The sequence below is a fragment of the Pinus tabuliformis genome, chromosome X (assembly GCF_031772625.1).
Source record: "Pinus tabuliformis cultivar Carrire ecotype Pingquan chromosome X, CPIR1, whole genome shotgun sequence".
NCBI lineage: Eukaryota > Viridiplantae > Streptophyta > Pinopsida > Pinales > Pinaceae > Pinus > Pinus tabuliformis.
In genome coordinates this window covers 716,581,252-716,590,132 of record NC_142308.1, presented here as the reverse complement: position 1 = coordinate 716,590,132, position 8,881 = coordinate 716,581,252, and the positions used below count along the sequence as shown (strand labels likewise).

The 8,881-nt window shown below is 40.7% G+C and overlaps 2 pseudogenes; both read right to left on the bottom strand.

The window, feature by feature from the left end:
* Window positions 1-330: 330 nt before the first annotated feature.
* LOC149141975 (glutathione gamma-glutamylcysteinyltransferase 1 pseudogene) lies at window positions 331-1,382 on the bottom strand (annotated as a pseudogene).
* A 3,268-nt stretch (window positions 1,383-4,650) lies between these two features.
* Window positions 4,651-5,562, bottom strand: LOC149141974 (glutathione gamma-glutamylcysteinyltransferase 1-like; annotated as a pseudogene).
* Between the last annotated feature and the right edge of the window lie 3,319 nt (window positions 5,563-8,881).

Below are 8,881 nucleotides of genomic sequence, written 5' to 3'. Positions count from 1 at the left end.
TCGGCCCCCAAAACAGGGGCGTTGTTTCAACTAAAGGCATGAAGATATCACAGAATCCTCCATTTGCTCTTAAAGATAGAAAGCCTTCCATTATTCCAGCGTGAAGACAGAAATAAGCAATCATATCTTGTTCTCTGCCACTTTGCACATTCTGGAAATTACAACCGCCCCCCCCAAATCTCTGGAAATGCGTTGGTCATTCGAATAAGGAAATCTGAAGAATAGTTTTAATTGGATCTACTAATTTGCTGACACGTACATAAGTGATGCTCCTTGGCAGGTCCACATAGCAGTAAAGGTGTTAAGCGGATAGGATTCCCGATTTTTATTTTAACTGGCTCCGTTAGTTTCAGATTTGTCTTTTATTCTTGCGATCTCAAAAGCCTTAGAGCAAACTGGGAAATTGTCACTTGTGCTTGCTCTTTGCATACAAGCCTTATTACAAAAACACTCTTTCGATACACCAATTAGTTCACATTGGGTGGTTTCCCTTTGGCAGCAAACATTTTCAATTATCTCCAATGAATTATCTTCAGTAGACCATGATAAAGTGCAGCATGAGGTTGCAGATGAAGACCACTTATCTGCAACCTTGTAGATTTTTGTTTCCTTTATTTGTTGCAATAATTCTCCCTTGATAGCAATTCGCTCAGCTTCTTCCTTATCTACAGTTTTCTCAGAGCTGTCCAACCTTCTAACTTCGGCAATCCACTTGATGAAATCTGTAAGATTTGCAGGTAATGATTCAAAAACTGCAAAAAGGATTTTTTCTACACTGTCAAAACCTTCTGCTTTCAGAAGCTGCAGAACCAGAGTATAAAGTAAGGATGGACCCTGCTGGTGCTTCAAGATTAGCATAAACCCCCTGTATTTTGAGTCGTTTCGTCTATGGTATTCATTGCCTCCCAAAGAAATGAAAGTGGAACCCAATGGGAGGATACTTGAATCGAGCGACATCTAAAACAAGTGCCATGTCTTTTCTAGCATGGTATCCACCAGTCGGTGAAAAAAGGCCAGATCCTGTCTGCTTTAGCAGAGCTCTATGATATGATGTAATCACATGGCAATCTTCAGAAAAAGCACACTTTGCTACAAATCTCCGGAATTCATCAATAGAACTTTGATTAGAGTGGAAAGCTTCAACCTTAGCTCCAGAACAATTAGCTAGGCATGCCATCAACTTTCACCTTTTCCAAAGGTTCACAACAGTCCAGCATCGATTCATCAAACCAGCGCCAAGACCCCTTCCATTTTCTTCCAGGATCAATTGCAAGAGCATTGAGAACAACTGCAAGAGTAGCCAATCCACAGTAGGCAGGTTCAGATTGTGTTTGGAAGTATGAAATGAGTTTAAAGAATCCCTCCATGGTCCCATTTTGTAGAGCCTCGCAAAAGAGTTCATTCCATCATTTGAGTACGCCATTATCAAGCATTTGCACAACTCTCCCATGCACCAAATCTTGAGTTGAAACTCCCTTCTCCACACTGTTGCGCATACTCAGCTACCGCACTCTGCGCACAGACATCCCAGCTCTTTGCCAATGTTTTGCTCAAAAGGTGCCTTGAATCAATCAGTTAGAGATATACACAATTGTTTTATTGCAGTCCTGTATTGGCCCATCAACAAACTGATTTGTGTAATGAATTTTCTCCTTAAACATCACCAAATGCCACATCAATTTACTGACAGGATTGTTCATTGTTATGGTGACCTTTTCTCCTTATTTTTATACGTGAGGGAGCAGGGCTTGATTGCTTGCATCCAATGATGGACTAAAGTATGCCTCAAAAACCTCAAAATATAGGTCTGTTCAATAACGTTATCTTTAAAGAATGATTCAAATCTTGCTCTAATAGAGGGGTCGAGCCTTCAGATTAAGAACTGCTTCAGGAATTCCCTAATTCAAGCGCTAAAACCTTCAAAAATGAGGTCGCATTAGGAGTGACAATCTCTAACTTGTTTATAGCTCCGACTACTTCAAATCTTTGCACAGGGGTTTTCCCTAACCAGAGATAAACCATACCTACATAATGTAAATCCATGTGCCAAGAAGTCTGCAGCAGAGGTTAAGCAACAAGGCCGCAGGCATATGCTTGTCAAGAGATTAAAGTATGCCTTTCATTCTAGCGATTCCTTGGCTAAGTAACCAAATCTGAGCACCCAAATGTATGGAGAGTTGTATAACCAATAACCAAATGACAACTGTAACAAGACAGCTTCTAGACCAGATCAAACAAATGGACATGATTGCTGATGATGTTTTGTTTTCTTTTGTTTGTGCTTTTGCAGAGATAGGAGTTGAGGAAGCTGCTGCCTTTTGAAGAGCTGGAGAATTTGATACATATTCTAAAAAACACATTTAATGATTTCTTCTTCAAAACAGGGTTTTGAAGAAGAATCAATCTCACATTTGACTTGACAAGACGGAGTCTAACATCGGCTCCACTTGGGATGGCAGCTACCGCTTTTTGGAGGTGCCAAGAACCGTAGAACTTTGGGAGAGCAGACAGTGCCTCCATCCATTGGGCAATGGAGTCATCATCAACACAACTGAAAATCAACTCAAACTGATTTGATCTCAAGACTGAAATGACTGAAAAACGACTTAACAATCTTCAAGCAAACTAAAACAAGATGCTGCCCTTATGGCTGCTTATTTATTTACAAAATCTACTCTAATATGTTGTACAAACAATAGATCAGGTAATACTAAAATGCCAGATTAACCATTCAAGTAAACCTGAAAATGATGTCGCTCGAGAATGCTTCCACGAGGACACAGATGTAATTGCTGGCAGCCCTTCATGCGCGTAATGAGCCTGGTCACGTACAAGGCAGCCTGATCTAACAATCACACTGAAAAATGTGTCCATGTATGTTGCTATTGGATCGCGAAAGCCAGACTCTGTTGGCTGCCCCAACTCTACAAGACATACTTCCAGCTGCACACTGTCAATGTAAACATCTGTAGGCAAGTCTGTTATTTCTTGTTTCGATGGAGGAAGGATTTCCAAAAACTTTTTAGGGTCTTGGAAATCATATGACTGGATCTGCTCATCTAAACATTGAATCTCCTTTTCAATTTTTTCAACAATTAACTCACAGACACCAGTTTTAGCTTCAAGATGATACTTCGGAGATTTCAAACAGTGAAGGAAGGTACTGAAAAATTCTTCATTAATTTCAATATCCACTAACCACTCTCTAACTTCGTTTAGAGCTTCACAAAGTGCAGGGTTTGCCACATACCCTACCATTGTATGAGTGAATCAACAAGCACTGGAATGTCTGGATCGAGTTGGAGTCGCCAGGTGAATGGTTCAGCCTGCATATGTATCTGACTGTTGTCCACCATCAGCATCAGATATGCAATTTGATTTCATGTACTGGGACAAGACAATCAACAAGTCGAATGTTCTCCCCAGTATGGTCGCCAATATGTTAGCGCTTGAAATTTCACCTCAGGCTGAGAAAGGTAAACCTCAAGGCAACATCAAACCACTTAGCCTCGTAGCTAGCCCTACGGGGCAGGAGAGGGCTCTCTCCGGTCTATCTCGGTCAAAATCTTCAATGGGCGAGATAACCAATAGGGTAACGCTGATTTTAGGCTAGAAAACTGATCAAAGGGTTGATTTGGGATTTTTAGGGTTTTTTAATAAAATGACGGGGTTTTTCTGGGCTGCATGGGGCAAAGAAACAGCTTGAACAGAGAAATATAATAAAAAACACAGATTATCGACTGAGGTAAGGTAGGCAAGAAATTTAACATCAAATTGAGATTAAATGGGATGGCAAGACTGCTGAGGAGCTGACAAGGGCATAGAAGATGAATCCTTGTCAAACAGAAGAAAACATGAAACATTGAACAAACTTAAAGGCAGAGCATACAAATGATGAATTCTACCTTAACACTTCATTTGTTCAACTAGAAATGATCATGAAGTGAAATGAAACATAACAGTTTACATATGAAACAGAAGAAAAACTTATGCTAACTTTCATACCACATGAATCTCAGAAGTCAGAGCTGTGTAATTTCACTAAAAATCTTTGTCAAAAACTGTACAATGAAGCTCTGTTACACACACCTCTCAGCACTCAGAATTCTCTCTCCCACTCCTTCAAATGATTATCTTTATACATTAAATAAATTATTCTTAAAAAAAAAAAACACACAACAGATCGATCCCCAAAACAGGGGCGATGTTTCAACTAAAGGCATGAAGATAGCACAGAATCCTCCATTTTCTCTTAAATATAGAAAGCCTTCCATTATTCCAGCGTGAAGACAGAAATAAGCAATCATATCTTGTTCTCTGCCACTTTGCACATTCTAGAAATTACAACCGCCCCCCCAAATCTCTGGAAATGCGTTGGTCATTCGAATAAGGAAATCTGAAGAATAGTTTCAATTGGATCTACTAATTTGCTGACACGTACATAAGTGATGCTCCTTGGCAGGTCCACATAGCAGTAAAGGTGTTAAGTGGATAGGATTCCCGATTTTTATTTTAACTGGCTCTGTTAGTTTCAGATTTGTCTTTTATTCTTGCGATCTCAAAAGCCTTAGAGCAAACTGGGAAATTGTCACTTGTTCTTGATCTTTGCATACAAGCCTTATTACAAAAACACTCTTTCGATACACCAATCAGTTCACATTGGGTGGCTTCCCTTTGGCAGCAAACATTTTCAATTATCTCCAACGAATTATCTTCAGTAGACCATGATAAAGTGCATCATGAGGTTGCAGACGAAGACCACTTATCCGCAACCTTGTAGATTTCTGTTTCCTTTATTTGTTGCAATAATTCTCCCTTGATAGCAATTCGCTCAGCTTCTTCCTTATCTACAGTTTTCTCAGAGTTGTCCAACCTTCTAACTTCGGCAATCCACTTGATGAAATCTGTAAGATTTGCAGGTAATGATTCAAAAACTGCAGAAAGGATTTTTTCTACACTGTCAAAACCTTCTGCTTTCAGAAGCTGCAGAACCAGAGTATAAAGTAAGGATGGACCCTGCTGGTGCTTCAAGATTAGCATAAACCCCCTGTATTTTTGAGTCGTTTCGTCTATGGTATTCATTGCCTCCCAAAGAAGTGAAAGTGGAACCCAATGGGGAGGATACTTGAATCGAGCGACATCTAAAACAAGTGCCATGTCTTTTCCAGCATGGTATCCACCAATCGGTGAAAAATGGCCAGATCCTGTCTGCTTTAGTGGAGCTCTATGATATGATGTAATCACATGGCAATCTTCAGAAGAAGCACACTTTGCTACAAATCTCCGGAATTCATCAATAGAACTTTGATTAGAGCGGAAAGCTTCAACCTTAGCTCCAGAACAATTAGCTAGGCATGCCATCAACTTTCACCTTTTCCAAAGGTTCACAACAGTCCAGCATCGATTCATCAAACCAGCGCCAAGGCCCCTTCCATTTTCTTCCAGGATCAATTGCAAGAGCATTGAGAACAACTACAAGAGTAGCCAATCCACAGTAGGCAGGTTCAGATTGTGTTTGGAAGTATGAAATGAGTTTAAAGAATCCCTCCATGGTCCCATTTTGTAGAGTTGTTATAGACATTTTTGTGCCTTGCATCACTGAGCATGAAATGTCAATAATCAAGGGATCCAAAGTCCCTAAACATGTTGTTCCTACCCCTAAAGGAACAAGGCCAGCAAACCACAGCAATTCACAGAAGTTCTCCACCTGAAAACACTCAAAAACAAGGCAATTCTGGATCATGTCAACTGCTCCACTGAGCATCTGCGTTGAATGTCAACTGCTCCACTGTCTACCTGCGTTGAATGTCAACTGCAAAGAAGGCTACCTGTGCTAAGCGAGTTTGGACAAGTGGCAGAGTCATTTCTCAAGGTGTCAATGCCCAGGAAGCTTCCAAAATGACACTTGGATCAAGGAATTCGACTAATGATGAGTAAGAGGTTCCAAATCTCCAAGTGGAAGCAAGAACCTCCAAGTGGACTCAAGAACTGAAGTGGGAGAGGACACTAGTCAGTCTCAGACCAGTCTCAAGCTGACTCATCCTCTCTCCAATAACCCTATATATAGATCTCTTCTACATGAGATCAGGGAGGCTGGAATTTGGTATTTGCAAAGAATTGTTGTTGGTTTGTGGCTAGAAACATTGGGTGTGTTATGCTTTGAAAGGAGCTGAAGAAGGAATTCCATTTTGCTGGGAAGGAGATGCTGGGTTGGAGCCCTATGGGTTGTATCTCTTCCTGAACCCTGTTACTTTCAATAAAGCTATCTTGATTCTTTCCTATATGCTGGTGTATTTTGTGTAATTGCATTAGTATATTTGATTTACTTCTAATCCTGAATCATTTATGAATATGTATATTTGCCTTTATATCGTGTTCTTCTCTTGTTGCAAGTAGTTGTTCTCTTGTCACAGGTAGTTGTTCTCTTGTGATCTCGTGGGATTCAAGTAGTTGTTCTCTTGATCGAACGAGGAGGCAAGTAGCTATGGACAAACAAAGAGAAGAGGATCTAGTTCGAGGGACAACCGGAAGATAACGGTAAGTCTGCCGATCTCCTCTCTTTCATATTTCATAAAGGAAGAAATCATGATAGTTGTATTCGTTTGTTGCTAAGGCGCTGTCACACCTTAGGTGGATAGGATCGTCCTAAATAGGCATTTTTCCCCACAACAAATTGGCGACTCCGCTGGGGAAGAACTTGTTTATTCATTTCATTTGTGTTTCTGTCATTTGTTTACTTCATAGACTTGACAGCAACTCTTGAACTGCATCTTTCCCGGATGCAAAGTAAAAGTTGATGCTTTGATCTAGTATGTTGGACTTGTCTATGATTTAAACTAGATCCACAAATGATTTGATTGATCCTTGTGATAGTCTTTAGTACCCTATCAAAGCATCTCTCTGTTTATACCTTGCTTGTGTTTCTGATTTGGCCTGAAACAGTTGATTTTTGAGCATTTTGTGACCCAGAAACCAAGAGAAACGAGAGTTTCTCTCTTCAGCGCAGGCACTGTGAAGGCAGTCTGCATTTCAACGCAGGTCCCGAAGGGGCTACCTGCGCTGAATGTCAAACTGACAGTGTTGGACCTGCGCTGAACCAGTGTGGCCTTGTGCAGCTGGGGTTCTTTGTCCTTTTTTGCCCTGTTTTGATCTCTGTTTTTGCAGCCTTTAACCAAGTATAGGTGCTGGTCTGATAACCCTTTTCTTTGCCTGAATTCCGCCCCATTTTTGTACAAAAAGATTGTGAATGTTTTTATGTGTTTGTGGCGTCATTTACAGTCTTCCTTTGCATGAGTAAAGTAGTCTTTCTATAGCCTTTGATTCAGATCTGATTGAAAGTGATCTTAGAAGAGAGTTCATTGGCTGTTTGTTCAGATTGATTATAGTTTTTACTTTTGCTTATTGGTTTGAATTTGTTCTTTTCAAAGTATCAAAACGAGTCTTTATTTCGAAAATCGCAAAGTGATTGTAATCTCTTCTACCCTTGTTGATTTTGAAGAAAAAGAACTTGTTTATTTTGATCATTGTAAAAGCAAATTCAAAGTTGTGCAAAAAGCTTTCTTTGTAGGCATTTATACTAAGAAAGTGAAAACAAACACCTGCATTGTGCATTTTGCATTTGATAAGTTTGCATGTTGGATTTAGGGAAAGTGCATTAGAGTGTGCTGATTGCTCTTTGAGAAAAGATAGTCGCTCTCTTTTCCCTTAGTAGCTAGGATTTTCAAAGTTGAAAGATTGTAAAGCTTGCTTATCATCTTAGACTGCATTTAGGAATTTGTATCATACATCTCGTGGTGAACCTTGAAAGGCAAACTTTAAAAAGATCAACCTAAAATAAACTGAATGAACCTAACAACGCTTTGTAAGATAACGCACAACATAGAGGTCTAGGCTAGAGACGTGTTCCGGCGTCGTTAAACATAGTGACTGTCGATCTCGAAGAAGGTGGGTGATTCCTCCTAAGAGTCGGTGGCGCTAATACGGATTGTGCTCCCACGTACCGTCGCGTATATATTGGGAGACCCCTATAGGCATATATCTTTTATCCTTAGGAAGCCGTTTCGGCCGCCCTACTGATCACAATGCAGTGAACACAGCATTCACGAAGATCGACCACCCGTACCGTAAAACGTATTCTGTGGTTTTGCGAAAGGTTTGGCACACCCTCTGACTAGATCTCCAGAGCAGTTTCTTTTGGCCTTTTCCAGACTCTATAACAGAAAAATTCCATCCGAGCATTTGTCACTTCGGGCTCGTTAAAACATCGAAGGAGACTAGAGTCATCTTTAGCTTTTTCTCGACTCTTTAAAACTGAAAAAGCAAGTTGTGTCTAAAAGCGTCGTTAACAATTTATTTTAAACTGAACAATCACCCTTTAATCATGCGTTGATCTTTAGGTTGAAAAGATGGAGCACACCAACCAAGGAGTTCCCTTGGGTGGAAATCCTAGTCCCTTCTCCTCTTGGGGAGATGTTGGTGCGCCCCACATGGCCACATTGTCGCTTCCAAGATTGACAATTGGACTACCAGTTTGGCTCTTTTCGACCAATGTCGTTCAGAATACCACCACTCCTGAACAGTCGAGTCAACAGTTAGATCATACAAGAGTTGCCTCCCAGCCTTCCACTTCATCTTCCTCCCCTCCTTCCTCTTCGCTTGACGGAACTGGTCGATCAAAAAATCGGGTTCCTAAGGAGAAGAAGGAGAAGAAGAAGGAGCCTAAGGCGACTGGGGGCAAACAAATGTCATCTAACGAAAATCCACACACCGCACTTGTAAGGCCTAAATCGCCATGCATCATATGCAGGGGCGGCCACTTCCATAGAGATTGTCCCTGTATCCCACGGATACTAAGAGACTGGTCCCCCCGTTTGCACAATTC